Raw genomic sequence first — 23,409 nt, forward strand, 5'->3', positions numbered from 1 at the left:
AGGTCATTTATTCCGGAGTGCTTTTGGGATCAACACCTTTGGAAGGGAAGGGAAGTGAGAAAGATGTTTTGGGCAGAGAGAGAAGTTGGTTTGCAAAGCAGTCTCAACAAAGGCCTCAGCTAATCTTCTAGGGAGCTTTGAAACTGGGGTGACCAGCTTTTATACTGATGCTGACCAGTCATTGGATGCCCCGGAAAAGGGGTTGTGACCTTGGTGAGGCCTCTCAATACCCAGAGGGACTGATAGCCTAGGGCTATCCGCAGCAGCTGGGAAGAAGTCCATTACTTCTGGAGGGGAATTGGGGTGGTGCATGACAATGCCCCCTACAATTGGACTGAGGACTCTAGTGTGGGATGGTTATCAGTGAACTGGAAGAGACTCTCCAAAGCTTGGGTGTAGGGGAGGGTCCCGGAATAGGGAGAGTGTATGTAGGAAGAGATGTAGGGATTTGCCCAGCCAGGCACAGAGTCGATTCAGAAGGGATGTTTCTCAATTGCCTTTCTGCACCCTTATCCCTGCAAGAACCTTAGGCTCCCTGCCCACCGAGGGCCAGCTTGTCTGCTAGTCACCTCCAGCTCTGCTGGAAATGACAGATAGAACAAGTGGTGGCGATAATTGGTCTGAAGATTCTGGACAGTGAGTAGATTTATACAGAGTAAACAAGAAGCTGGCCTGGGCTTTGGCTTGATTTCTCACTCCAGAAACCCACACACTGACAGCAGAGTCAACTCAGCGATATTAATGTGCCTTGGCAGCTGGTGCACATGGTGGCTGTTTGGGAGCATTATCCCAGGATCGCAGGTTATTACTCTTTGTTACCTTGTCATCTGTAAGAGGAGGGATATGGTTATTGATAGTGTGTGGATTTTTGAATTATTTCACTTCTCCTAGAGTGAACTGTCTCTCCTATAGGCCTTGTGACACTTGGCCTCCATTGGAACTCTCTGCAGTGGCTGGGAGTCAAGATTAACCTTAGGCATAGGCGGGATAGGAGGTCACCCACTCAAGGTCACCAGAAAAACTCTCCTACCCCCAAAGAATTTGCCAAACTTGCTTTGGATGCCTGAAGGCCCACCATGAGGCCTTTTGATTTCAAGCTCTGGTGCTGGGTTAAGTGTAGATGCTCTCAGAAAGGGTAACGACATCTCAATGGAAGTACATTTTAGAAGTTTTCCTGAAAGAAAATCCTGGAATGTAAGTGGTAGCATTCCAAGTGCCAAAGGCTCCCATGTAAAGCCATTTGGCAATAATACTGAGAGCCTTTACAAACGTTCATACCCTTTGACCTAGTAATTCTACTCCTGTGCATTTAACCTAAAGAAACTGGTCTAAATACTGAGAGGACTTTGTACACAAGAATGTATATCTGGAATAATTTATAATGAGGCAACTTTGGGAATGTTAACTTTAAAAGTCAGTTATTTTACCAGCAAAAATGGACTTGTTCAGGAATAAGAGAGAATTGCAATTCAGGACATGCATGCTGTGACAAAACCATAGGCAAGCCCAACAAAGCAAAAGAACAATTATTTTATGGAGAAGAAGGAGGAGGTTGGGAGGGGTTGTTTTGAAGGAAAGCCCACTGGAGGAAAGCCCAAGTCCAGGGCGATGACAGTGTCTCATTGGCTGAGTTTCAGGGTAGTCCAACTCTTGTGGGAGATGCAACCTACACCTTTCCCTGTTGGAACCTGTAATTGATGACTCTTTACTGCAGAGGATTCTTCTGTGGGAGTTTATAATTGACAAGTCTTCCTGTAATTGACCTGAATGGTCCCAGCTCTCCCCGCTGTGTTCTCTCTCACTGACAAATAAATAAAAATCTTAAAAAATAATAATAAAGTGGAGTGGGGAGGGCAGAAGGGGAAGCTAGAAGGGGGAGTGGCGGGCAGAGAGAGAAGCAGGGTCCCGGCTGAGCAGGACAGTGAGTAGCCCAATCCCAGCACCCTGGGATCATGACCTGAGCCAAAGGCACACGCTTAACGGACTGAGCAACCCAGGGGGGCCCCTCCCCACTCCACTTTAATGAAGTTTCCTTTCATTCAATTTCCCAGGAACCACTTGAATGTTGAACATTTGAAAATGCTCTGGTAAATACTAGCATATATACCCAATGAAAAAATAGCCTGTCATTAGAAATGATAGGGAGTCTGTAATGACATGAAGGACATATTTGTGTTATAAAAGTGAAAATGACCCTGCATTCACATTTGTATGTGCATTTTATCACAGCTCTGTAAAAATAAAGCCGTATACATACAAAAGGAATGAAACCAAATATATGCAAATAGCAACAGTGATTTGCTTGGTGGTGAAACTAGAGGAGTTCTTAAAATCATTTTATCATCCTCAGGATTTTCAAAACGTGTGGCGGCTCTGTAATACTTCGGGAAGGCGCTGGGGTTTTATTAAGCACCGTGCATGCAGGTGGCCTGAACTCTCGGCACCTGCGCGATCCCAGCAAGACTACCGGGCCCGGCCCGAGACTCTTTAGCTTTAGGACCGGAGACCACGGCCTGGTGGCGGACCCGAGTGCCCGGAGCAGAGACTGCTCCCTCCACCCGGAAGATCCCTGGCTTTCCCTGAATCCGGAGGCTTGCATTGATCTGAAGGCCTGGCTGGGCTTCCCGCCGCCGCAGCAGCCCGAGGACCCGCCGCGAAGCGCCTGGCTCTGCGGCAGGACCCTCGGCGGCCGCCGTAGCGCGGAGCCGAAGCCGCGCGTTCTCGTGCGCGGCGCGAGCTGCGCGGTGGCATCAACGCGAGACGCTCGCGAGCGTCCCGAGAGCCTCACCTGTAAGACGGGCTCCTGCCCCAGGGGGCGCGGGAGGCCTGAATGAGGTGTCCGTGTGCAGTGATAGAGTGCTTATCACGGTGCGCAGTCCCGGCGTGGGCAGCCAGCCCGAGGAGGCCTTCTTAGCTGTATGGTGGGAATTAAGTGAGAAAGTAACCCCAAAGAACCTGCACTTAACTAGGACTTGGGAAGCGGTAGCCATGCCTTCTCAACTACGACGCTCGAGCAGCTGCGCCGTCGGAAACACACCCCCTTAGCGCCTGCTGCTTCCGAGGGCAGGTGGGCAGGGAGAAGGCATTTGCATGATCCCACACCCGGGCTCTGAGGCCACGAGCACAAGTACGGCTCGTCCCGACCGAGCAAAGCGAGTGCAGCACACACTCCTAGCAGTAACCCTAACAGCCAGCAGGTGAAGGCCCTGCAACCTCCAGGTGAGTGAGGCGCTCCGAGGTAGCTTCTTGCAAAATGGCCAGGTCAGGGGCCTGCCTAGGTCCGTGCGCCCCCCGCTCTCCGGTTAACCAGACCCTCTACAGCGCTACAGAAAAGCCAGTTGACATGGCTTTATTCCGTCGTTCAAATGAAGGTGTGTTTCAGCTTGCACTGAAAGTGAATTGTACCAGCTGCGTTTAGCCTTTTCTCTTTACACCCATTGTACTAAATGCTCTGTAATCTCACTTAATCCGGGCAGCCAACCTCACAGCGTTCTGTCCACTTTACATTTTGGAAAGCCAAGACTCAAAAGTTTGAGAGGCATGTTGAAGGTCACAGCTAGAAAGTAGCAGAGCCAGAATGTGAATCTGGGCTGATCTTGACTCTAAACCGTGTGCTCTTAGCAGCTCCACTGCTCTAGATATCCACCCGTATTTTCTGCTTTAAATAAAATGCTTTCTGAATCTTAATTTTCAGGGCCTGTAATGAAGCATTTTTCAGAGCACGTTTTCTAGGTTCTCCTCCCCTCCCCACTCCCAACCAGGCTTCCTTCACTAACCTTTTATTCATTGCAAGCACATAATAAATGTGGGCTGAATTTGTGAGTTCAGCGCTGGGCTTAGCAGACTTGACTTAGGGAATTCAGCTGCAAGCCACTTGCTGCCAGGCCAGACCCTCAGAGCGAAATCCAGGGGTGCAAGGACCTTGGCTCTGCAGTGGCGGTTGCATGATGATAGGGCCTCCTTGGGTCCTGCCTCAGAGGCCTTTCCATCCACCTGTTCTAAGGAATGCACTTGCCCTTCCCCACAAGTTCTTGGGACAAAACGTCCTATGCTTTCACCTTTATGTGGCTTCAGATGTTGGATTTAATTAATAAAAATTTTGCAGCCAAACTGTGGTTATGAGTCAGGGATGTGTACGTGTGTGCTTGCCTGTGTGTGAAGCCAGTCTCTCAGCACCAGCGAAAAATGTGAAGCTGCCTGTTAGTGCCGGGAATCGAGGACACCATATGCTTGCGTTTCTAGGTCTTCCTAAGAGTTATATAACTGCCCCCAAAGCCAGGGGGCAGGAGCAGGGCCAGCCGTGGGAGATGTTTCCAAAGAGGAATGCTGAGGAAGGACTGACCTTGAGAAGACAGGGAGTTCGCCAGGCCATGGAATGTTCCCAGCCTCGGGGCTCAAACAAAAACTGTATTCAGAGAGTGAGCGCTCTGTTGAGAACAAGCCCTGTCTGTCTCCCTGCTTTGTCTTGGGGGTTTATCAAGGTGAGCCCTTACTCTGTGGGCCACTGGCTATTGAATTTAGAACTGGGCACAGCTGCCAGACCAGGGCCCTGGTAATCCTCCCAGCCATCTCTAATTAGCAGGCTTTGGGGCCCGAGCATCTTGAGGGCCAGGCAGAGGTGAGATAAGAGCTCTAGCCTCATCTGTTCACAGAATATGGCTCCAGAAAGGCATGGTTGGGAGAGGAGAGCTGTGGGAAGGGACAGCCAGTCAGCAAGAGCTTATCAGAGGCTCATTCTGTGGTCATCTTTGGGGGAGGGAGGTATCTGATTGGCCCCTTCCCTTGTAGAGAACTCTCCTCACCACCCTCCCTTCCCCCTGTCTTGCTTGACTAGAGCTTATTTTTCTTTCAGGCTTCAGTTCTGAGGGCTGAGACCTAGAGCAGCATTTTTCAGACTCTGGGTCATGACCATTAGTAGCTTGTGTCATCAACGTAGTGGCTCACACCCTGCATTTAAAAAAAAAAGAACAATAGAGTAGGCTATCCAAGCACATCAGACATAATAAAGGTCTGTGTTATTTCAGTTATATATATGAAATTAATTCTTACTGGTGGATGGTAGTAAAAAAAAAAAAAGGAAAGCCTCTGGTTTAGAAGCTATCTCTGTCCATATCCTTCTTACTACAACATCAGAAACTCTTGCTCAATCTAGTTGAGACAAGAAGGGTGTTTATTACATCACTTAAAAGGAAGTTTAGAGATGGAGCAGGCCCCAGGGTCATTGATACAGGCTCCACCATGTGACCAAGGATGCCAAGCCTTCATGGTGGGTTTTAGCCTCAGGCTGGTAGCAAGATGGTCGCAGAAGCTCCATGTCTGGCTGTCCTTGTGTCTCTGAAGAGTGAGGACATCCTTCCTGGAAGCCCTTTGGCTGCCTTCTCTCTGTCAGTGGAGAATCAGTCACAACTCTGGGCTTAGACCCATCACCGGCAAGGAGGGTAAGACTCCCATGAATAGATAAGCCTGAGCAGGATGCCCCCTGGATCTGAAACTGGGAGGGAAGGGGGCATATCTGATCAGAAAGAGGGTTCTGACCATGCACTAGAAGGCAGAATGGGAGAAGATGCTTTCACTAAAACTGACACGTGACTGATGGCTAGAATACACAAGAAATTCCTCCAAGTCAGGAAAAAGAGAGCAATCCCAGGAGAAAAATAGGCAAAAGATAGGCAATTTTCATAGAAGAGTTAACCCTAAAAGCTAACAAACGTGACAAGATACCCAGTCATTATTAATCACCAAAGAAATATGTATTTAAATGAGGTGGTACACCCATTAGATTAACAGTTAGAAAGCTGGGTAATTCCAGTTGTTGGCAACCCACAATTCCAGTTGTTGGGAGTGTGGACAGATGCAGCCATTCTGGAAGGCAGTCTGGTCTTCTTGTCAAGTGATGTAAATGTGTATGCTACATGACCAGCGATTCTGCTCCCAGGGAAATGACGATGTTCCCTGACGCTTCATCTGTGGTAGAGGGGACTTGTCCACAATTCTGCTGTCCATCACTGAGAAAGAAAAGGTCAGATGTGGTGGGTACACGAACAAGTCCCTATGCATCACTTGGGATGATAGATTAGAAGTACCCATGGCAACATGGATGGATCTTAAACACGAAGTGGTTTTTTTTAAAAAAAGAATCTACTTGGTTATGAATTTTTTAAAGGTCATTTTTTGTTGTTGGAGACATGTACTGGAGTATTTCTGGGTGAAATGACATGATGTCTGGAATTTGTGTTAAAATACTCCTGAAAGAAAAAAGTGAGCCTGGGGAAGGGAGATTAGAGGAAACAAAACTGATGAATGTTGGTAGTTGTTCAGGCCTGGTGATGGCTACATAGAGCTTTGCTGTATTGTCTCTACTTTTGTCTACCTCAGAGATTTTTCATGACAAAAGCTTAAGACAACACTCTAAGGGCAGTGCGTGTGTTGCAAGAACACATTCAAATAAAAAGCTGCACCTTAAAACAGTACCCGTAGTGCAGAAGAATGCAATGGAAGGTGGTTATGGCAAATAAAAGGGAAAAGAAAATAGAGAAAATCTTTGGTGTTCCGTCGGAAAGGCTGAGAAGACTCAGGATGGCTGTCTGCCTCCCTTGGAGCATGGGCTGGGGAAGGACATGGTGTGGGACAGGGAAGGACACAGCATTTGTAGGCCAGTGAGATCTGCTCAATGCCCACCTTTATTTTCTCCAGGAGCCTCCTCCTAACCCCCAAAGCTTGGTTAGGCTCCTCCTGTGGGTGTCTGCCGCACTGGGACTCTCCTATTCTGGCATCGACTCTGCAGCAGAACTACGCCATCTTCCCCAGCAGGTGTGTGTAACAGGGCCTGGGACTTGTGTTCTACTCAATGGTCCACCCCCAGGATGTGGCACAGGCTCTACCACGTAGGCTGCGCTCTGTAAAATCAGTTTAACAAGAGCCAAGGCTTGCTGGGCGTGATCTCATTTTATTCTCACAACTCTGCGAGGTCGGAAATCGTACTTTCCCTCTGTGATCAACAAGGAAATGGAGGCTCAGAGAGGTTAAGAAACGTGCTCAGAGTCACGCAGCTAAAGCAGGGCAAAGCCAGGGTCCAGTCAGACCTTCTGCCATGAGAACTGGTATTCTCCATCACTGTACTCTACTCTCCCGAGGGAGGGATCGCAGTGCCTGATGTTGAGAGGAGGAGCTAACTTAGCCTGAAGCGCTTCGAGAGCCCCAGCAGGTACTCCCAAACCAAGAGCCGAAGGTGGTGGTACAGGCCCTGGTGTCAAAGGCATGGTTGAGAAGGAAATGGTGTGATCAGGGAGACGTGGAGCATAGGAGGAGAGTTTGCTACAGACCGCTGCAGGAGGCAGCATGTGATTGAATCCAAGAGCACTTTTTCTAAATTGTGCAGGGCTGAAACTGGAGGCTGAGATCCAGCCCTCCCTGACGGTGTGTCTTCCTTCTAATTGTTCTTAGTCAGTGGTTATCACCGGGGGGTGGGTTTGGCACCAATGGTCATTTGGCAACGTCCGGAGAGAGAAGGGGTAATTAACGGCACCTAATGGGTAGAGGCAAAGGGTGCTGCTAAACATGCTACAATGGACAGGACAGCCCTTCCCCCCCGCCAAACAAAGAATTATCCAGCCCCAAACGTCAACAGTGCCAATGAGAAACCCTGCTTTAAGCCTGTAAATTGCTCTTTACCTGCAAGATAGTTTTGACCATTCACCCCTTTTGCTTCCTCCAGTCCTCCCTCAGCTTCCAGAATCGCTGAATACAAGGACTTGGCAAAGACAGGGCATTGTCAGGAGAAGCCTGAATGCTGGCAGGGCCTAGGGAGTTCCATGTGTTGGAGGCATCATCTCTGATGGTTCATCACAGTCCAGGACCATTGTACCATGCTGCCTTCCCACTCTCTGATACTTGGTCCTGGTTAGTGTTTAACAACCAGCTCTGGGAAAGCAAGCCTGGTTTCAGTGTTTGATAACTTCTGTGTTGTACATATTCCAACCTTGGCCAATTTCAAGCTATCTGTGCGACTTTGGCTGGCTTGCAGAGGACCTGAAAATTGAACAATCAGACGAGCTGGTAGGAGCTAGCTCTCACACACCACTGCTTAGACCCACCTTCTGATCTTCCATATTCTCTCTTCAGCCACATAAACACCTACTGAGCCAATGGCTTAACAGAAGTTTATTCCTCACTCTCCCAACATGGGTAATTCTGATACAGCTCTCCTATGTGGCCCTCTTCCAGGCAGCTCGGGACCCAAGCTCCTTCTGTCTTGCAGCTTACCTTCCTTCAGAGCAGCGGCTCTCAGCTAGAGAGCTGGAGAGACAATACCCCAGGGCCCTGATTCAGCAGCTGGGGGGCCTGGGAATGGGCATTTTCTTACAACTCCCCAAGTGATGCTGCTGGACAGGGCACACGTGTTGAGAACCACATTGGAATCATCTGGAGAGCTTTAGCAGGGTTCCACGTCCTGACATCCCTATCTAATTGGTCTGGGAGGCAGCCCAGGCGTGGAGATAGATAGGAAGGTTTCTGGGTGATTTCAGTGTGCAGCCAAGGATGAGGGCCTTACTTGTCTGCTTTAAAGGCCTTACTATGTCTTTTTTCATTCAGCAGATGGATATAGAAAGAGAATGAGAACTTTTGGGGAATGGCTTATGGGCCAGGCCGGGAGGTGATCCGTGTAGCAGTCAGCTCACATCTCTTTGCATGGCTGCATCTCACAGGGGAGGCCAGGAAATGTGGTCTTACTGGGCACTCGGTGGAAAGGGGGCACAGTCTGTGTTGAACAACTAGCGAGTTGCTGCCATACCGTCCTCTAACTGCTGCTTTGGAACAGTTGTACCCAAAGGGATGCCCGTGTGTGTGGACCCACAAATATCGGTGAGTCTGTGTGTGGGGGGGAGCTCCTGGCTTGAGGGTATGTTGAGATGAAAAACTACCAGTGGCAACATAGGGTATGTTTGAGTCCCTAGAGGGAGGCAGCTTGATGTGGTGGAAAAACCAAGGCTTACGGATCTGTGCTCAAACCCTTCCTCCACCACCTTTTACAAGTTACTAACCTCTCTGAGTCTCAGTTTCCCCTCTGTAAAGTGGGAATAATTTCTACCTCTATCTACTTCGTAGGACTAAATGAAATAAGCATTAAGCTGCAAAGACAGTGCTGTAGGCACATAGTACAGGATCCACAAATGTCTGTTCCCTTTCCCTTAGAAGGTACTGTCCCGTTGGCACCAGAGCTCAGGGCACTGGGGCAAATGACCTGCAAAGACCCTGGGCTTCTCTCCCAGCGCACGCGTGAAGAGCTGAGTGTGCTGGCGAAGGGCTAGCTGGCTTTCAGGGTTCTGCTCTCTGTTCTTTGGGAAGAGGAGGAACCCACACACAGCAGGCTCTCATTGTAGCAAAGGATGAAACTATGTTTCTGGGACGATGTTTAGTTGGCATGAACGTCCCCCGATGTCTGTCATTTTAGGAAAACTTTAAGACCTTGCAACCGGTTTTAAATGGAGCAATGATCTATACTACAGGAAGATTCTTTACGTTACTGAACTACTTCTTTAAATAGTTCTGCTTTCCAACGCACAGATTACACCAAGGCAGTGCTGCCTGCGGGAAGGGAGGGCATCCTTGCTCCCTATAGAAGGCAGGGCCAGGAAGGACAGCTTTGGAACCACTGGCCACTGAAGAGCCAGCATTAACGCCGAGGCTGCAGGAGGTAAGGGACTTGCCACCCTCCAGTTCACAGCCCTGCCACTGCCTGGGAAGCAGATCTGCCACCGCAGAGCTGGCCTGGGATGAGAACCGCCTGCCCTCACACTTCCCAGTTATGCAAGCTGCAGCTCGGTCACCCAGCAGTGCCCGGGGGCAAATCCCTTTGAGTAACTGTTCAATGGCATGTGCTTAATTTCCAAGAAACTTCTGTGATCTTATGTTTTAACACCAACTCTACCCTTCCCTGTTCTTTTTCATAAAACCGCTGCCCTTCTCTGGTCCTCGGCCCCAGCACCAGCCTTCCACTAATGCCGATGCTTGCCTAGCACTTGCTTACAAGTACCAGCTGCAAAGTCTTAGGAGCCTGGACTCTGAGCTCAACTGTCTGGGTCTGAGGCAGACTCACCCACTGCTGGCACTTACTAGCTGTGTGACTTCAGGCAAGTCACCCCACTTGTCTGAGGCTCACTTTTCTCGTTTGTAAATGGTTGTGGTTTAGGACATCGCGTGGCATAAGTCGCTGTTTCTGTGACTGGGGAACACCGAGCAGCCTCCCCTAGGTTTATCTTCGGGGACGCTTGGAGCATAGCTGCGGTGGGGTGTGCATAGGGACGGGGGTAGGAAGTAGGTCACCCGTTAATGAAGCCTTATGAAGAGCTGGTGCTGTGCCAAGTCCTTTCCACATTTTGCTTCACCTTATTCTTCACAGCACCCCGTAAGGGAGGTATAGCCGTCTCCTCCGTCTTGTAGACAGAGAGGCTCGGAGAACGTAAATGCCTTGCCCAGATTGCCTTCCTATTAAACTGAGAAAGCGGGCTTCCCCAACCACTGCTGAGACCACTGCTCTCTAGGCACACAGGGTGAGGGGCACGGGGAGTGGAAATGGAACCCCGTGCATGAAACAAGCAAGCCTGAGCCCAGCCAGGAGGCTCTCCACCCTACAAGCCTCTGAAGCTCTGCACACAGCGGGTCGGCCTCCAGGAGGGCAGGAAACCAGAGCCCACCAGCAGAGCCTTGCCTTCGGAAGCCACGTGAGGTTGTGGACAAGTCCCTGTGCCTCGTTTCCCTTCTCTTTATGTTTTCATACGTCAAATGATTTTATTGTCATTTTTTATTGAGGTATAATTGAAATCCATACTAGTTTAAAGTGTACAGCATTTGTATATATTTCAAAATGATCACAAGAAGTCTAGTTGACCTCTGTCACCATACATAGTTACATATCTTTTTCTGATGAGAACTTTTAAGATTTATTCTCTGATCCTCTTTCAAATACGCAATACAGTATTATTTTTTTTTTAATTTTTTTATTGTTATGTTAATCCCCATATATTACATCATTAGTTTTAGATGTAGTGTTCCATGATTCATTGTGCATAACACCCAGTGCTCCATGCAGAACGTGCCCTCCTCAATACCCATCACCAGGCTAACCCATCCTCCCACCCCCATCCCCTCTAGAACCCTCAGTTTGTTTTTCAGAGTCCATCGTCTCTCATGGTTCGTCTCCCCCTCCGATTTCCCCCCCCTTCATTCTTCCCCTCCTGCTAGCTTCTTTTTTTTTTCCTTAAGATATATTGCATTATTTGTCTCAGAGGTACAGATCTGAGATTCAACAGTCTTGCACAATTCACAGCGCTTACCAGAGCACATACCCTCCCCAGTGTCTATCACCCAGTCACCCCAACCCTCCCACCCCACCCCCCACTCCAGCAACCCTCAGTTTGTTTCCTGAGATTAAGAATTCCTCATATCAGTGAGGTCATATGATACATGTCTTTCTCTGTTTGACTTATTTCGCTCAGCATAATACCCTCCAGTTCCATCCACGTCGTTGCAAATGGCAAGATCTCATTCCTTTTGATGGCTGCATAATATTCCATTGTATATATATTCCACATCTTCTTTATCCATTCATCTGTTGATGGATATCTTGGCTCTTTCCACAGTTTGGCTATTGTGGACATTGCTGCTATAAACATCGGGGTGCATGTACCCTTTCGGATCCCTACTTTTGTATCTTTGGGGTAAATACCCAGTAGTGCAATTGCTGGATCATAGGGTAGCTCTATTTTCAACTTTTTGAGGAATCTCCATACTGTTTTCCAGAGTGGCTGCACCAGCTTGCATTCCCACCAACAGTGTAGGAGGATTCCCCTTTCTCTGCATCCCCACCAACATCTGTCATTTCCTGACTTGTTAATTTTAGCCATTCTGACTGGTGTGAGGTGGTATCTCATTGAGGTTTTGATTTGGATTTCCCTGATGCCGAGCGATATTGAGCACTTTTTCATGTGTCTGTTGGCCATTTGGATGTCTTCTTTGGAAAAATGTCTGTTCATGTCTTCTGCCCATTTCTTGATTGGATTCTTTGTTCTTTGGGTGTTGAGTTTGATGAGTTCTTTATAGATTTTGGATACTAGCCCTTTATCTGATATGTCATTTGCAAATATCTTCTCCCATTCTGTCGGTTGTCTTTTGGTTTTGTTGACTGTTTCCTTTGCTTTGCAAAAGCTTTTTATCTTGATGAAGTCCCAATAGTTCATTTTTGCCCTTGCTTCCCTTGCCTTTGGTGATGTTTCTAGGAAGAAGTTGCTTCGGCTGAGGTCGAAGAGGTTGCTGCCTGTGTTCTCCTTTAGGATTTTGATGGACTCCTGTCTCACATTGTGGCCTTTCAACCATTTGGAGTCTATTTTTGTGTGTGGTGTAAGGAAATGGTCCAGTTTCATTCTTCTGCATGTGGCTATCCAATTTTCCCAATACCATTTGTTGAAGAGACTGTCTTTTTTCCATTGGACATTCTTTCCTGCTTTGTGGAAGATTAGTTGAGCATAGAGTTGAGGGTCCATTTCTGGGCTCTCTATTCTGTTCCACTGATCTATGTGTCTGTTTTTGTGCCAGTACCATACTGTCTTGATGATGACAGCTTTGTAATAGAGCTTGAAGTCCGGAATTGTGATGCTGCCAGCTTTGCTTTTCTTTTTCAACATTCCTCTGGCTATTCGGGATCTTTTCTGGTTCCATACAAATTTTAGGATTATTTGTTCCATTTCTTTGAAAAAGGTGGATGGTATTTTGATGGGGATTGCTTTGAATGTGTAGATTGCTCTAGGTAGCGTTGACATCTTCACAGTATTTGTTCTTCCAATCCATGAGCATGGAACGTTTTCCCATTTCTTTGTGTCTTCCTCAATTTCTTTCATGAGTATTTTATAGTTTTCTGAGTACAGATCCTTTGCCTCTTTGATTAGATTTATTCCTAGGTATCTTATGGTTTTGGGTGCAATTGTAAATGGGATCGACTCCTTAATTTCTCTTTCTTCTGTCTTGTTGTTGGTGTATAGGAATGCCACTGACTTCTGTGCATTGATTTTATATCCTGCCACTTTACTGAATTCCTGTATGAGTCCTAGCAGTTTTGGGGTGGAGTCTTTGGGGTTTTCCACATAAAGTATCATATCATCTGCAAAGAGTGAGAGTTTGACTTCTTCTTTGCCGATTTGGATGCCTTTTATTTCTTTTTGTTGTCTGATTGCTGTGGCTAGGACTTCCAATACTATGTTGAATAGCAGTGGTGATAGTGGACATCCCTGCCGCGTTCCTGACCTTAGGGGGAAAGCTCTCAGTTTTTCCCCATTGAGAATGATATTCGCTGTAGGTTTTTCATAGATGGCTTTTATGATATTGAGGTATGTACCCTCTATGCCTATACTCTGAAGAGTTTTGATCAAGAAAGGATGCTGTACTTTGTCAAATGCTTTTTCTGCATCTATTGAGAGGATCATATGATTCTTGTTCTTTCTTTTGTTAATGTATTATATCACGTTGATTGATTTGCAGATGTTGAACCAACCTTGCAGCCCAGGGATAAATCCCACTTGGTAGTGGTGAATAATCCTTTTAATGTACTGTTGGATCCTATTGGCTAGTATTTTGGTGAGAATTTTTGCATCCATGTTCATCAGGGATATTGGTCTGTAATTCTCCTTTTTGATGGGGTCTTTGTCTGGTTTTGGGGTCAAGGTAATGCTGACCTCATAAAATGAGTTTGGAAGTTTTCCTTCCATTTCTACGCAATACAGTATTATTAACTATAGTCACCATGCTGTACATTCTAGCCCCAGGGCTTGCATCGTATAATCTACCATTGCTTCCTTCTAAAGTATTTTTCATTTCAGTTGTTGTATTCTTCAACTCTGTTTGGTTCTTTTTTATATTCTTTATCTCTTTCTTGATGTTCTGAGTTCATCCACTCTTTTCTCCAGTCTGGTGAGCATCTTTATGACTATTACTTTGAACTTTATGAGATAGATTGGTTATCTCCGTTTCATTTAGTTCTTTTTCTGAGGTTTTGTCTTGTTCTTTCATTTGGAGCATAGTCCTCTGTCTCCTCATTTTGCTTGATTTTCTGTGTTTGTTTCTATGAGTTAGGTGGAACAGCTACTTCTTCTAAATTTGAGGTAATGCTCCTGTGTGTGGTCATCCCCTGTATAAACTGGGTGTGCCTGGTGACTTCGGCTGGGCGGCTGGTTGGAGATGTGGCTGGCATGGGCTGAGGGTCCTGGGCACTCCATGCTGGAGTTGCCCTGGTGGGATGGCTAGAGCTGAAGTAGGCGTGGGCCAGGGAAGTTTCAGGGCTCTCTGTGCAGAGGGCACCCTGGTAGAATAGCTGGAGCTGAAGTGAGTGCAAGCTAGGGGGCCCTAGGGCACTCCACACAGGGGCACACTGGTAGGACAGTTGGATGTGAGGCAGGTGGGAGCCAAGATTTATTGAGGCACTCTGTGCTGGGGGTGCTCTGGCGAGTCATCTGGAGCTGAAGTGGTGCAGGCTTAGAGTGTTCCAGGGTGCTTTGTGCCTGTGTCACCTGGAGGAGACAGCTGGGGCTGTAGTGAGCACTGACCAGGGATATCCTGGTGTGTGCTGCACTGGGAACACCTTGGTGGGACACCTGGGGCTTGTGTGGGCTGGGGGCTGGGGCTCACTAAAGTGGCAAGCCTGGGGTGCCTGGGTGGCTCAGTCGTTAGGCATCTGCCTTCGGCTCAAGTCATGGACTCAGGGTCCTGGGATCGAGCCCCACATCAGGCTCCCTGCTCAGCGGGAAGCCTGCTTCTCCCTCTGCCTCTGCTGCTCCCCCTGCTTGTGCTCTCTTGTTCTTTTTCTCTCTGTCAAATAAATAAAATCTTAAAAAAAATAAAATAAAATAAGTGGCAGGCCAGCTAAGATGCCCGGATCCTGCTCCTTTCCATGTTATCAAGGTGAAAGGGGAATATACCCTGTGGTGTTTGCTAGCCCCTCTGACCCAGAGAGAGTTCCAGCAGCAGCCCTGCCATTTTGTGGGGTTCTCGGCTAGTTTCTTTATATTCTAGTTGCACTTTTAAACAATGGCTTTTTTCTGTGCCCCAAAGTAGACAAATCTGCTCATGGTCCCTCAGTGTTATCCCTCCTACTATAATTCATGGTGCTGGGGCTAGAAGTTCCTTTTGTTACCATGTCTCCATCTCTCTTGCCATTCTCTATATGGTCTTTCTATTGTTGTGCAGAAGCTGCTTGGTCATCCCTCAGTTCTTCTTCAGGGGGATTTGCTCTGTAAGTAGGTGTAGATATGGTGTGTCTGTGGAGGGGGTGACTTCTGGGTCTTCTATGTCACCATCTTGGACCGGAACCAGTCTTGTTTCTTTTTCTTACCTAATTGCTCTGGCCAGGACTTCCAATACTATGTTGAATAAAAATGGTGAGAGTGGGAATCCTTATCTTGTTCCTGATCTTAGAGCAGAAACTTTCAGCTTTTCACCACTGAGTGTGATGTTCGCTGTGGGCTTGTCATATATGGCCTTTATTATGGTGAGGTACGTTATCTCTGTATCCACTTTGTTGAGAGTTTTTTTTTTTTTTAATCATAAATGGGTGTTGAATTTTGTCAAATGCCTTTCTGCATCTATTGAGATGGTCATATGATTTTTATCTTTTATTTTGTTAATGTGGTGTATGTGTTGACTGATCAGTAGGTGTTAAACCAGCTTTGTATCCCTGGAATAAATCCCATTTGATCATGGTGTTTGATCCTTTAATGTATTTAATGTAATATATCATATTTAATGTATGTAATATATATTAATTTATTGTTTGCTAATATTTTGTTGAGGATTTTTACATCTATGTTAATCAGGAATATTGACTTGTAAATCTTTCTTGTGGCATCCCTGTCTGGTTTAGTTATCAGGGTATTGCTGGCCTCATAAAATACATTTGGAAGTGTTCCCTCCCTTTCTATTTTTTGGAAAAGTGTAAGAAGGATTAATGTTAATTCTTCTTTCAGTGTTTGATAGAGTTCATCAGTGAAGCCATCGGGTCCTGGACTTTGTTATTTGGGAGATTTTTGATAACTGATTCAATCTCCTTACTAATAATTGGTCTGTTCCACTTTTCTATTTCTTCATGATTCAATCTTGGTAGTTTGTATGTTTCTAGGAATTTATCCATTTCTTCTACATTGTCAAATTTATTGGCATATAATTGTTCATAGTAATCTCTTAGGATCTCATCTATTTCTGTGGTATCAGTTGTAATGTCCCTTCTTTCATTTCAGATTTTATTTGAGACCTCTCTCTCTCTCTTCTTGGTGAGTATAGGTAAAGTTTTGTCAATTTTGTTTATCGTTTCAAAGAACCAGCTGTTGGTTTCATTGATCTTTTATATTGTCTTTTTTATTTCTGTTCTGATCTTTGTCATTTCCTTCCTTCTACTAACTTTGAATTTTGTCCCTGGAGTTAGTGTAAAGTTAGGTTGTTTGAAATTTTTTGTTTGTTTCTTGAGGTAGGTATTTATTGCTATGAACTTCCTTCTTAGAACTGCTTATGCAACATAAGTTTTGGTATGTTGTATTTCCATTCTTATTTGTCTCAAGGTAGCTTTTTTCATTTATTAAGTTTTTAATCTTAATTCCACTATAGTTGACATACAGTGCTTTATTAGTTTCAGATGTACAATATAGTGATTCAGCCATTCTGTACATTACTCAGTGCTCATTGTGATAAGTGCAAGGTACTTTTTGATTTCTCCTGATATCTTTTTTTGATGTTTTAAGTAGCATGTTGTTTAATCTCCACATATTTGTGATATTTCCCGCTTTCTTCTTCTACTTAATTTCTAGTTTCATACCATTTTGGTCAGAAAAGATGCTTGATGTGACTTCAATCTTTAATTTATTAAGACTTGTTTTGTGGCCTAACATATGATCTGTCCTGGAGAATGTTCCATGTGCACTTGAGAAGAATATGTATTCTGCTGCTTTTGGATGGTATATTGTCTAGATCATATGAATTTAACAGATACATAATGTGCCATATAGGGCTGATGTTTCCTTATTGAATTTCCCTATACTGTTACTAAATGACTGTCTGTGTCTCCCTTTAGGTCTGTTAGTATTTGCTTTATATATTTAAGGTGCTCCAACACTGGGTGCATAAATATTTACAACTGTTAAGTCATCTTGTTGGATTGACCCCTTACCATTATATAATGCCCTTCTTTGTCTCTTACTACAGTCTTTGTTTCAAAGTCAGCTATGAATATAGCACACCAGCTTTCTTTTGGTTTCCATTTGCATGGAATATCAGATATCTTCCCATCCTTTCACTTTCGGTCTATCTGTGTCCTTTTGTTTGAAATGAGTCTCTTGTAGGCAGCAATAGATGGGTCTTTTTTTTTTTTTTTAATTGTTTCAGCCACTCTGTCTTCCAATTGGAGAGGCTAGTCCATTTACATTTAAAGTAATTATTGGTGGTATATACTTACTGCCATTTTGTTAATTGTTTTCTGGCTGTTTTGTTTTTGCTGTTTTCTTTTGTGATCTGATGAGTCTCTTTAGTGGTATGCTTCGATTTCTTGCCTTGGTGTATCTTTTTTTTTTTTAATTTAATTTTATTATGTTATGGTAGTCACCATACGTTACATCATTAGTTGTTTTTTTTTTTTTTAAAGATTTTATTTATTTATTAGAGAGAAAGAGAGAGAGAGCATGAGATGGGGGAGGGTCAGAGGGAGAAGCAGACTCCCTGCCGAGCAGGGAGCCCGACGCGGGACTCGATCCCGGGACTCCAGGATCACGACCCGAGCCGAAGGCAGTCACTTAACCAACTGAGCCACCCAGGCGCCCCTACATCATTAGTTTTTGATGTAGTGTTCCATGGTTCATTGTTTGCGTATAACACCCAGCGCTCCATGCAATACATGCCCTCCTTAATACCCATCACGGGGCTAACCCTCTCCCCACCCACCTCCCCTCTAAAACCCTCAGTTTGTTTCTCAGAGTGCATAGTCTCTCTTGGTTCGTTTCCCCACTTTGGTGTATCTTCTATAAGTTTGCTTTGTGGCAGCCATGAGGCTTACATATAACAATTGGTATTTATAACAGTATATTTTAAGTTGATAACAGCTTAAGTTTGAATGCATTCGAAGGCTCTACATTTTTACTCCCCTCCCCACCCCCACGTTTTAGGTTTTTAATGTCACGTTCTACATCTGTTTATCTTGTGTGTCTGTTAACCATTGGTCTTTTAACCTCCATGCTATCTTTAAATTGATTGATCCACCATCTTTACATTAGATTATTCTAAATTGTACTATATATTTACCTTTACCAGTGAGATTTATATTTTTATATTTGGTACTTTCTTATATTTTCTGTCTCCTTTGTGAAGTTCTCACTGTGTTCATTCTTTTCCTGAGTTTGATGAGCCCTTTTGACCATTATTTTGAACTTTTTATCAAATAAATAATTTTTTTCTGTTTCATGAAATACTTTTTCAAGGTTTTATCTTGTTCTTTCATTTGGAACATATTCCGTTTTCTTCATTTTCCTTGGCTTCCTGTGTTGGTTTCTATGCATTAGATAAAACAACCCCTCTTCCCATCTTTAAGGAGCAGCCTCATGGAGGAAATAAACCTTAGAGTTCAACCCTGCCCGAGCTTTTGGTTATCCCAAACCTTTGTGATTGTCCCAGCATTATTTTTGGTGGCTCGCAGTAATTGAGGGTGGGCCAAGATCTGCCAGTGTCCGAAAGGGGAGGAGCTCAATCAGCACCTACGTTCAGGCTGATTGGAAGCTAGACCCTTAGGCAGCAACTTTTAAAGAATGCAAATACATACAGTTCTGTGGGACTGCAAGCTTAAGTCCTCCTGGACACCAGAGCCAGGTAATCTTGAGGTGTCCTCTCGATAGTAGCCCCAGACATCAGGGTGCCAGACAAATGTATGAGTTCCTTTCTGGGAGATACTGGCAGCCTGGAGCAAGGCAGAGGGACAGTACAAAGATGGTGTCTACCGGCCTCCATTCCCACAGTGCATCTTAGTAGGGCCCTAGATATGTACTAAGCCAGAAGTCTGCCCCTCAGGCTGAAACTCCTGAACAAGGAAGTAGGTCTGTCACAGAGAGACTTGGTGTGTCTTTCAGTCTGCTGTCTCTGCAGTGCCCTGGTGGTGACAGCCAGCCAAGAACCATCCCCTGAATTATCGTCCCATGGGATCCAGGAATACCCACCCTGCTGGTCACCCGAGTGCTCGGTGATCGAGGGCCATCCCCTGGGTGACAGCCGTAAAAGCTGGGGCTCCAGACACATGGACAAACTCCTCCCCAGGAGATACTGGCACTCTGCAGTGTGACAGAGGGAAAGCAAGAAGGTAGCACCTGCCTGCTGAGGTCTCTGGAAAGGATGATCGTAGGGCCTTAACTGTGTGCTGAATTAGATATTGGCCCCTCAGGCTGATGCTTTAAGATCAGCAGATAAGCCTCCTGCACCGAAAGGCCGGGTGCTTCTCAATCGGCTGCTTCTGTGCTCGTCCCTGGGTCGAATAAGTCTGTGCACAGGCTTTTTAAGAGCAGTTTTTCAGTTTGCTGTATAGCCCTAAGGGTCTCATGGACAGAAACCCCATTGGTTTTCAGTGCTGAATGTTTTGGGGGCTTGTGGCTCAGGTGAGGTCTTAAAAGCTGGAGTGCCCAATGTAGAGTACAAGACCTTTGCTTCTCAGGGAAAAGCTCCGGGTTTTGAGTTCCCTTCAGTTGCGGGCACTCATGCCAGGGGTGGAGTTAATGGCAAGATTGTGTTTCAGCCTCGCATACCTGCTTCAGTGTGGGTTTTTTCTTGTTTGCCTGATGTGTAGGCATCAATCTAGTTTTTAGGGTTTTTTTCCAGAGGAAACTGTTCCATACGCAGCTGTAGATTTCATATGTCTGTGGAAGGAGGTGAGTTCAGGATCTTCCTGTGACACCATCTTGAACTGAAACCTGCCTTTCTCCTTAAATAGGGAATGCTGAATGCCAACTTCTCTTTTTAAGGCGCTGAGCATGAGGTTATGATAAAACAGAAAAGACAGGCTCCTGGACCTGACAGAACTTACAGGTTAGCAGGGGAAAGTGGATATGAAATTAATAATTACATAATTGAATAACAGCATTGTGAGTTCTGTGAAAGAGTGGAGTACTAATCAATTATCTAATAGGAGATAACAACCTAGTTGGGGTGAGAGCTGGGGAGAGTTTATGAGATCATTTGAGGCCCAAGACAGGGATTCAAAAGCTGAGACCCAGGCATGTCCAAGGACCTGTGTTCCTCTTGGTGTCTCTTGTAGATCTCTTTGCCTCCTACCATCACTGGTCACTGAACTTCTTGACATCCTAATTCCATGCATGGCTCCTTCTGAATCCTCTCTAATTTCCAGTTTTAAAGTTAGGCAGAGGCCCTAACTCACAGATTGCTGGTAGACCTGGGCATGGATTCCTCTTGGGTGAAGTGTCAGCCCTGATTTAAGAAACTGAGATTCAAGGTCAGGGCGAGATGTTAAAAATATAGGAAAAAGAAAAAGTCTGGTAATGAGCATTCATTCATTCAACAAGTACTGAATGTGCCAGATGTTGGGGAGGGTATGGCCTGGAATACATGCTCATGAACTTGTAGTTCACCAGGGAACACACTAAAAAAACAGGCATAAGTGCTAGGTGTGCAAAAAACAAGGGCCCACTGAGCCTTTCCCAAGAAGGAATTAGGCCTGAGCGGTATCCAGAAAATTGAGTCGATTTGCCAGAATGGAGGTTGGGCCAACCCGAGGGGTGGGGGTGGGGGTGGCGGGAGGCTGGGAGAGGGGTTGCCGAGGGGATTTGCAGGATGGCGGGACAGCAGTGTGTAGCACAGGAAGGACTTCCCAGGAGCCTGAATGGAAGAGCAAAGATGTGCGCATATGTGCTAGAGTCAAGGGTGAAGACATGGATGGTGGGAGAGGCAGCCAAGTGGAGCTTGGAAAGTGGGACAGAGCCATGGTTCTCAGATTTTGGCATGCATCAGAATCATCTAGAGGGTTTATTAAAACAGATTGCTGCATCCCACCTCCAGTTTCGGAGTCTGTCTGTATGAGAAGGTGCATTTCCATCAGGTTCCTGGGTGATTCTGGTCCAGAGACAACACTTAGAGCTGCACTGGGTTAGAGGAAGGCTGAGAGTAAGGGGACCGGCCAAGAGTGAAAGGCGGTGCTGGGAGAAAGGGATTTATCGTGCTGGTCTCTTTACATACAATCGCAGTCATTTCAACAATTCTGAAATGTCATCCTTATTCTAGAGTAAAGGATGCACAGAGAAGCAAAAATCTATGCCCATGGCCAGTTAGTTAAGTGACTATGTCTAGCCTAAGACACAAAGCCTGTTCTCAGCCACACTGGAATGGACAGTGAGTGGTGATTGATGGCATGGTGGTGGGGGCCAGAGCAAGTAAGGGAGACAGAAACTTCATGGGACTTCCGGCTTTCTGATTTGGGCAACAGGGTGGTAGATGTCATTGCCTAGAGCGGGTTCATTTTGAGAGACCTCAAACTTGGGTTTATCTTTGGGGTTAAGACTAGCGTGTTAATGCTTTCTGAACAGATACAGATGTCCAATAGGCAAGTGGATTCAAGAGTCTGGGGGCTCAGGAGAGAGGACCAGACTGAGGGGTTGGAAAGCATCATGTGGGTGATGTCATGTTATGAAACCCCAGGAATATGAGGCAGGCAGGGGAAGGGAATGGGGACCTCCCTGAGGAAATGAACAGCCAAGGAGCAGGTGAAGAGGAGGCTGAAAGCTAAGGATTAGGCAGGGATGATGATGATGGTGGTGGAAAGATAGGGGGTCCGGTTTCAGGAAGTGTGTGATGGGAGCATCAGTGCTGTGGAGGCCAAGTAAGGACTGGGATGGGCTGCTGGATCGAACAAGCAGGTCAGTGGTGACCTCAAGCAGGACAATTTCAGTGGACTGGTTTTAATGGGAGCCAGGAGGTGGCAGAGGGATGATTAGGAGGTGAGCAAGTCGAGGGAAAAGGCTGGTCGGGATGGCTCCATTGCAGATTTGTAGGGGTGGACAGTATCTGGGGTCACTATTCAGGAGCTGTTTCTGTCATTTTTCTGGAGCCTATCTTAGCTACTACGGACAGGGCTTAAGGGAGAATCCGAGTGCGAAGTAGGAATGAGCCCAGTCATTTAGTCTTGCCTTTAGAAAGCTTAGATCTGGCCTGGTTTGGGTACCAGTTTTACCCATCACTTAGCTGCTTCCTCTAGAGCAAACTTTTGGCTCTAAAACTTTTTTCAGAGGATTGTCAGAAGGTAGAAGTGTTCCGGTGGGAAGGGGACGGGAGGTTCAGAGCCTCCCCAGGTCCTGCTCCACCCTCCCTCTGGGGATCTCGAAGCCTAGGGCTGCTTAGAGCAGTAAGAAGCCCTGGCCTGGAGGCCACCTGGGGTCACCCCCGGTGTCGACCGTCGTCAGGCCACTGACCGTCATCATAGTGGTGTGTGTGTTCACTGGTCAGTTCTCCGGCGGTGCCAGAAAGCAGACCCGCGGGGAGTAGGGGCGGGGGCGGCCAATCTGCCAGGGCTGTGTGGGTTTAAGCACATGGCAGGGGCCTCAGGCCACCATGACAGCAGTGAAGCCCCGCATGTCCTCCAACAGCCAGTTACCACCTGTCTCGTGGTCCAGGAATCCTGACAACTTTCTCTTCAGCTTCCTCCTGGTTTCCTTATATCGGGCTGAGCAGATGGCTCTCTTTAAAGATGACTGGCTTACAGGTGCAGAGCTCATCCTGGGGGAAAGTGCCCCGAGACCCGAGAAAGGAAGAATGGCGGGATTAGACTAAGGGCAGACCACCCAGCCCTCCGGCTGGAGGAGGTAGGGACAGTGACAGCCAGTATGTGGGAATTACCCGTCTCCCTTCCAGTCCCGCCTGCACAGCTTGGAAGTGAGTGGCAGGCGAGGGGCATGAGCAATGAATTAAACTTCCAGAGGAGAAAAAGTACTTGAACTCGTTCTCTGATCACCCACAGACCACGCTCTCTGGTGCCAGCAGTAAGGACCCTGGATCGTTAGCTGCTGGAAGCAAGGACAGCCTCGGTGCGTGCTTGTTCACAGCCCTCAGGCTGCAGTCCGGAGCAGGGCGTTTCACGCTCACTCTGAAAGCAGGCCTTCTCAGACTTGACCCTGAAGTGAGATCTCCTTACCTTTTTTTCTTAAGTGCCTTCTGGCACATAAGCACTTTCTGAAATGGAGCCATTTGCCGCTGCATTAGGACCAAGCTCTGTGAAAGGGAAGCGCTTTGTGAGACCCACACCGGCCACGAGATGGTGCATACGTGGGTTTCTGCCGCTCACGCGCACCCGGGCCTCACGACGCTCGAGGCTGTCGTGGTGGGGACGCGAGAGATGGCAGG

General features: G+C 46.6%; 2 long non-coding RNA genes across 8 annotated transcripts in view; both read left to right on the plus strand.

The window, feature by feature from the left end:
* Positions 1-2,750: 2,750 nt before the first annotated feature.
* The window catches only part of LOC118000482, a 30,878-nt gene continuing 10,219 nt past the window's right edge, over positions 2,751-23,409 (plus strand). Inside the window, exons 1-3 of one of the 7 annotated variants that reach the window (XR_004676476.1) lie at positions 2,751-3,219; positions 6,694-8,862; positions 9,565-9,694. This is a non-coding gene — a long non-coding RNA (uncharacterized LOC118000482). Of the gene's footprint in view, positions 3,220-6,122; positions 8,863-9,564; positions 9,695-23,129; positions 23,186-23,409 lie in introns of those variants that run through there. The other 6 variants (XR_004676480.1, XR_004676479.1, XR_004676475.1 and 3 more) reach the window with 6 other exon arrangements.
* On the plus strand, positions 9,728-23,133 carry LOC118000483. Its single transcript, XR_004676482.1, has 3 exons — positions 9,728-10,726; positions 20,025-20,088; positions 23,027-23,133. It is a non-coding gene; the product is annotated as an uncharacterized LOC118000483 (long non-coding RNA).

This window comes from Mirounga leonina, unplaced genomic scaffold (genome assembly GCF_011800145.1).
Source record: "Mirounga leonina isolate KUSES-001 unplaced genomic scaffold, KU_Mleo_1.0 Mir_507, whole genome shotgun sequence".
NCBI classification, from domain to species: Eukaryota; Metazoa; Chordata; class Mammalia; order Carnivora; family Phocidae; genus Mirounga; species Mirounga leonina.